The following is a 7,500-nucleotide window of genomic DNA, read 5'->3' on the forward strand; positions in this document are numbered from 1 at the left end:
AAGACTTCACGTCTAATCATTTCCAAAGTATAATACAAAATACGATTTAATCAGCTATTTAAATAAAAGAAGAAATGACCAGTCTATACATCACTATATTTAAATTAGCAAGATAGTTGGCAAAGAAAAGAATTAACGTGAAAATTTATCATAAAAAAATATTTTCATGAAATTATTTTCATAATTGTTGACAATGAAAATTAATCAGAATTATTTATTTATCTAGGATGTATAGTGATTTCTAACTTGCGAACCGTACGCGTTTTCAGTTGGAATTATTCAAAACAAAACTGCACATAAACATTGAAATGCGCTCATTTATTTTAAATAACAACGAAAATATTCCCTAGTAAAAAAGAAAACAGCTAAAAAAGCAGATTTTCCTCCGTCCAAGTACTAAGGTCCACACCAAGCCTCCTGCTTCCTTTTTACGTCTTACCACTTGCTGGCATAAAGTCAACCTAATCGTAACCAGCCGACACTCTCTGGTCGCCACCAATGTAAACATTCGAGTTTAAACGAAAAAAAAAATAGCAATTGGCAGGTAACATGCAAGGTTAAACGTAAAATAGTACACAAGTACACACAGTACATAACCACGTTTAAACAAACAAACAAAAAACTACACAAAGGAAGTATTCTACCTTAAACTAAACAAACTAACGCCGGAAACATTCAAAGTTGAACAAAAAACACCTACAGGAAATATTTAAGCTTCAGCGAAAAAAGTACCTCTGGAAACATTCAAGCGTGAACAACAAAAACCTACAGGAAATAGGTCAGCTTTAAACGAAAAGAATTGTCAGTGGAAACATTCAAGCTTAAACGGAAAAACTCTCCGCAGAAACCATTCAAGCTTAAACGAAAAGAATTGTCAGTGGAAACATTCAAGCTTAAATGGAAAAATTCTCCGGAGAAACCATTCAAGCTTAAATGGAAAAACTACCCCTGGAAACTTAAGGCTTAAATGGAAAAACTACCACTGAAAACGGTAAAACTTGAACGGAAAAACTACCCCTGGAAACTTTAAAGCTTAAACGGAAAAACTACCCCTGAAAACGTTAAAGCTTAAATGGAAAAAATACCCCTGGAAACTTAAAGCTTAAATGGAAAAACTACCCCTGGAAACGGTAAAACTTGAACGGAAAAACTACCCCTGGAAACTTTAAAGCTTAAACGGAAAAACTACCCCTGAAAACCTTAAAGCTTAAACGGAAAAACTACCCCTGAAAACCTTAAAGCTTAAACGGAAAAACTACCCCTGAAAACCTTAAAGCTTAAACGGAAAAACTACCCCTGAAAACTTTAAAGCTTAAACTGAAAAACTACCCCTGAAATCTTCAAAGCTTAAACGGAAAAACTACCCCTGGAAGCTTTAAAGCTTAAACTGAAAAACTGCCCCTGGAAACTTCAAAGCTTAAACAGAAAAACTGCCCCTGGAAACTTCAAAGCTTAAACGGAAAAACTACCCCTGGAATCTTTAAACCTTAATCAGAAAAACTGCCCCTGGAAACTTCAAAGCTTAAACTGAAAAACTGCCCCTGGAAACTTCAAAGCTTAAACGGAAAAACTCCCCCTGGAAACATCAAAGCTTAAACGGAAAAACTACCCCTGGAATCTTTAAACCTTAATCAGGAAAACTGCCCATGGAAACTTCAAAGCTTAAATGGAAAAACTACCCCTGGAATCTTTAAACCTTAAACGGAAAAACTGCCCCTGGAAACTTCAAAGCTTAAACGGAAAAACTACCCTTGGAATCTTTAAAGCTTAAACGGAAAAACTACCCCTGGAATCTTTAAACCTTAAACGGAAAAACTGCCCCTGGAAACTTCAAAGCTTAAACGGAAAAACTACCCCTGGAATCTTTAAACCTTAAACGGAAAAACTACCCCTGGAATCTTTAAACCTTAAATGGAAAAACTACCCCTGGAATCTTTAAACCTTAAACGGAAAAACTACCCTGGAATCTTTAAACATTAATCAGAAAAACTGCCCCTGGAAACTTCAAAGCTTAAACGGAAAAACTACCCCTGGAATCTTTAAACCTTAAACGGAAAAACTACCCATGGAATCTTTAAACCTTAAACGGAAAAACTGCCCCTGGAAACTTCAAAGCTTAAACGGAAAAACTACCCTTGGAATCTTTAAAGCTTAAACGGAAAAACTACCCCTGGAATCTTTAAACCTTAAACGGAAAAACTGCCCCTGGAAACTTCAAAGCTTAAACGGAAAAACTACCCCTGGAATCTTTGAACCTTAAACGGAAAAATTACCCCTGGAATCTTTAAACCTTAAACGGAAAACTACCCTGGAAACTTCAAAGCTTAAACACTGACTACCCTTGGAATCTTTAAACCTTAAACGGAAAAACTACCCCTGGAATCTTTAAACCTTAAACGGAAAAACTGCCCCTGGAAACTTCAAAGCTTAAACGGAAAAACTACCCTTGGAATCTTTAAACCTTAAACAGAAAAATTACACCTTGAATCTTTAAACTTTAAACGGAAAAACTGCCCCTGGAAACTTCAAAGCTTAAACAGAAAAACTACCTCTGGAATCTTTAAACCTTAAACGGAAAAACTGCCCCTGGAAACTTCAAAGCTTAAACGGAAAAACTACCCCTGGAATCTTTAAACCTTAAACGGAAAAACTGCCCCTGGAAACTTCAAAGCTTAAACGGAAAAACTACCCGTGGAAACTTTAAAGCATAAACGGAATAACTGCCCCTGGAAACTTCAAAACTTAAACGGAAAAACTACCCCTGGAATCTTTAAACCATAAATGGAAAAACTGCCCCTGGAAACTTCAAAGCTTAAACGGAAAAACTACCCCTGGAAACTTTAAAGCATAAACGGAAAAACTGCCCCTGGAAACTTCAAAGCTTAAACGGAAAAACTACCCCTGGAATCTTTAAACCTTAAACGGAAAAACTACCCCTGGAATCTTTAAACCTTAAATGGAAAAACTGCCCCTGGAAACTTCAAAGCTTAAACGGAAAAACTACCCATGGAATCTTTAAACCTTAAACGGAAAAACTACCCCTGGAATCTTTAAACCTTAAACGGAAAAACTGCCCCTGGAAACTTCAAAGCTTAAACGGAAAAACTACCCCTGGAAACTTTAAAGCATAAACGGAAAAACTGCCCCTGGAAACTTCAAAACTTAAACGGAAAAACTACCCTGGAATCTTTAAACCTTAAACGGAAAAACTGCCCCTGGAAACTTCAAAGCTTAAACGGAAAAACTACCCTGGAATCTTTAAACCTTCGACGGAAAAACTGCCCCTGGAAACTTCAAAGCTTAAACGGAAAAACTAGCCCTGGAATCTTTAAACCTTAAATGGAAAAACTGCCCCTGGAAACTTCAAAACTTAAAAGGAAAAACTACCCCCGGAAACTTTAAACCTTAAACGGAAAAACTGCCCCTGGAAACTTCAAAACTTAAACTGAAAAACTACCCTGGAATCTTTAAACCTTAAGTGGAAAAACTGCCCCTGGAAACTTCAAAACTTAAACGGAAAAACTACCCCTGGAAACTTTAAAGCTTAAACGGAAAAACTGCCCCTGAAAACTTCAAAACTTAAACGGTTAAACTACCCTGGAATCTTTAAACCTTAAACGGAAAAACTGCCCCTGAAAACTTCAAAGCTTAAACGGAAAAACTACCCCTGGAATCTTTAAACCTTAAATGGAAAAACTGCCCCTGGAAACTTCAAAACTTAAACGGAAAAACTACCCTGGAATCTTTAAACCTTAAATGGAAAAACTGCCCCTGGAAACTTCAAAACTTAAACGGAAAAACTACCCCTGGAATCTTTAAAGCATAAACGGAAAAACTGCCCCAGGAAACTTCAAAACTTAAACGGAAAAACTACCCTGGAATCTTTAAACCTAAAATGGAAAAACTGCCCCTGGAAACTTCAAAGCTTAAACGGAAAAACTACCCCTGGAATCTTTAAAGCATAAACGGAAAAACTGCCCCTGGAAACTTCAAAACTTAAACGGAAAAACTGCCCTTGGAATCTTTAAACCTTGAACGGAAAAACTGCCCCTGGAAACTTCAAAGCTTAAACGGAAAAACTACCCCTGGTAACTTTAAAGCATAAACGGAAAAACTGCCCCTGGAAACTTCAAAACTTAAACGGAAACACTACCCTGGAATCTTTAAACCTTAAACAGAAAAACTGCCCCTGGAAACTTCAAAGCTTAAACGGAAAAACTACCCCTGGAATCTTTAAACCTTAAATGGAAAAACTGCCCCTGGAAACTACAAAACTTAAACGGAAAAACTACCCTGGAATCTTTAAACCTTAAATGGAAAAACTGCCCCTGGAAACTTCAAAACTTAAACGGAAAAACTACCCCTGGAATCTTTAAAGCATAAACGGAAAAACTGCCCCTGGAAACTTCAAAACTTAAATGGAAAAACTACCCTGGAATCTTTAAACTTTAAACGGAAAAACTGCCCCTGGAAACTTCAACGCTTAAACGGAAAAACTACCCCTGGAATCTTTAAACCTTAAACGGAAAAACTGCCCCTGGAAACTTCAAAACTTAAACGGAAAAACTACCCTGGAATCTTTAAACCTTAAATGGAAAAACTGCCCCTGGAAACTTCAAAACTTAAACGGAAAAACTACCCCTAGAATCTTTAAAGCATAAACGGAAAAACTGACCCAGGAAACTTCAAAACTTAAACGGAAAAACTACCCTGGAATCTTTAAACCTTAAATGGAAAAACTGCCCCTGGAAACTTCAAAGCTTAAACGGAAAAACTACCCTTGGAATCTTTAAACCTTAAATGTAAAAACTATCCCTGGAATCTTTAAACCTTAAACGGAAAAACTGCCCCTGGAAACTTCAAAGCTTAAACAGAAAAACTACCCCTGTAAACTTTAAAGTATAAACGGAAAAACTACCCCTGGAATCTTTAAACCTTAAACGGAAAAACTGCCCCTGGAAACTTCAAAACTTAAACGGAAAAACTACCCTGGAATCTTTAAACCTTAAACGGAAAAACTGCCCCTGGAAACTTCAAAACTTAAACGGAAAAACTACCCCTGGAATCTTTAAACCTTAAACCGAAAAACTGCCCCTGGAAACTTCAAAGCTTAAACAGAAAAACTACCCTGGAATCTTTAAACCTTAAATGGAAAAACTGCCCCTGGAAACTTTAAAGCTTAAACAGAAAAACTGCCCCTGGAAACTTCAAAGCTTAAACGGAAAAACTGACCCTGGAAACTTCAAAGCTTAAACAGAAAAACTATCCCTGGAATCTTTAAACCTTAAACAGAAAAACTGCCCCTGGAAACTACAAAGCTTAAACAGAAAAACTGCCCCTGGAAACTTCAAAGCTTAAACGGAAAAACTACCATTGGAAACTGCAAAGCTTAAACGAAAAAATTACCCCTGGAATCTTTAAACCTTAAACGGAAAAACCGCCCCTGGAAACTTCAAAGCTTAAACGGAAAAACTACCCCTGGAATCTTTAAATCTTAAACGGAAAAACTACCCCTGGAATCTTTAAACCTTAAACGGAAATACTGCTCCTGGAAACTTCAAAGCTTAAACGGAAAACTACCCCTGGAAACTTTAAAGCTTAAATGGAAAAACTGCCCCCGGAAATTTCAAAGCTTAAATGAAAAAACTACCCCTGGAATCTTTAAACCTTAAACGGAAAAATTACCCCTGGAATCTTTAAACCTTAAACGGGAAAACTGCCCCTGGAAACTTCAAAGCTTAAACGGAAAAACTACCCCTGGAAACTTTAAAGCATAAACGGAAAAACTGCCCTGCCCCCTGGAAACTTTCAAAGCGTTAAACTAAAAAATAACCTTACCCCTGGGAATCTTTTTAAACCTTAAACTGAAAAACTGCCCCTGGAAACTTGAAATATTAAACAGAAAAACTGCCCCTGGAAACTTCAAAGCTTAAACAGAAAAACTGCCCCTGGAAACTTCAAAGCTTAAACGGAAAAACTACCATTGGAAACTTCAAAGCTTAAACGAAAACTACCCCTGGAAACTTCAAAGCTTAAACGGAAAAATTACCCCTGGAATCTTTAAACCTTAAACGGAAAAACTGCCCCTGGAAACTTCAAAGCTTAAATGGAAAAACTACCCCTGGAATCTTTAAACCTTAAAAGGAAAAACTGCCCCATGGAAACTGCAAAGCTTAAACGGAAAAACTACCCCTGGAATCTTTAAACTTTAAACGGAAAAACTGCCCCAGGAAACTGCAAAGCTTAAACGGAAAAACTACCCCTGGAATCTTTAAACCTTAAAAGGAAAAACTGCCCCAGGAAACTTCAAAGCTTAAACAGAAAAACTACCCCTGGAATCTTTAAACCTTAAACGGAAAAACTGGCCCAGGAAACTTCAAAGCTTAAACAGAAAAACTACCCCTGGAATCTTTAAACCTTAAACGGAAAAACTACCCCAGGTAACTTCAAAGCTTAAACGGAAAAATAACCCCTGGAATCTTTAAACCTTAAACAGAAAAACTGCCCCAGGAAACTTCAAAGCTTAAACGGAAAAACTACCCCTGGAATCTTTAATCCTTAAACGGAAAAACTGCCCCAGGAAACTTCAAAGCTTAAACGGAAAAACTACCCCTGGAATCTTTAAACCTTAAATGGAAAAACTGCCCCAGGAAACTTCAAAGCTTAAACGGAAAAACTACCCCTGGAATCTTCAAACCTTAAACGGAAAAACTGCCCCAGGAAACTTCAAAGCTTAAACAGAAAAACTACCCCTGGAATCTTTAAACCTTAAACGGAAAAACTGCCCTTGGAAACTTCAAAGCTTAAACGGAAAAATTACCCCTGGAATCTTTAAACCTTAAACGGAAAAACTGCCAACCTTAAACAGAAAAATTGCCCCAGGAAACTTCAAAGCTTAAACGGAAAAATTGCCCCTGGAATCTTTAAACCTTAAACGGAAAAACTGCCCCATGAAACTTCAAAGCTTAAACGGAAAAACTGCCCCAGGAAACTTCAAAGTTTAAACGGAAAAATTACCCCTGGAATCTTTAAACCTTAAATAAACGAAAAACTGCCCAGGAAACTTCAAGCTTAAAAACAAGAAAAACGCCCCAGGAAACTTCAAAGTTTAAACGGAAAAATTACCCCTGGAATCTTTAAACCTTAAACGGAAAAACTGCCCCAGGAAACTTCAAAGCTTAAACGGAAAAACTACCCCTGGAAACTTTAAACCTTAAACGGAAAAACTACCCCTGGAAACTTCAAAGCTTAAACAAAAAAACTACCCCTGGAATCTTTAAACCTTAAACGGAAAAACTGCCCCTGGAAACTTCAAAGTTTAAACGGAAAAACTACCCCTGGAATCTTTAAACCTTAAACGGAAAAACTGCCCCTGGAAACTTCAAAGCTTAAACGGAAAAACTGCCCCTGGAAACTTCAAAGTTTAAATGGAAAAACTACCCCTGGAATCTTTAAACCTTAAATGGAAAAACTGCCCCTGGAAACTTCAAAGCTTAAACG

Source organism: Macrobrachium nipponense, chromosome 33, assembly GCF_015104395.2.
Source record: "Macrobrachium nipponense isolate FS-2020 chromosome 33, ASM1510439v2, whole genome shotgun sequence".
NCBI lineage: Eukaryota > Metazoa > Arthropoda > Malacostraca > Decapoda > Palaemonidae > Macrobrachium > Macrobrachium nipponense.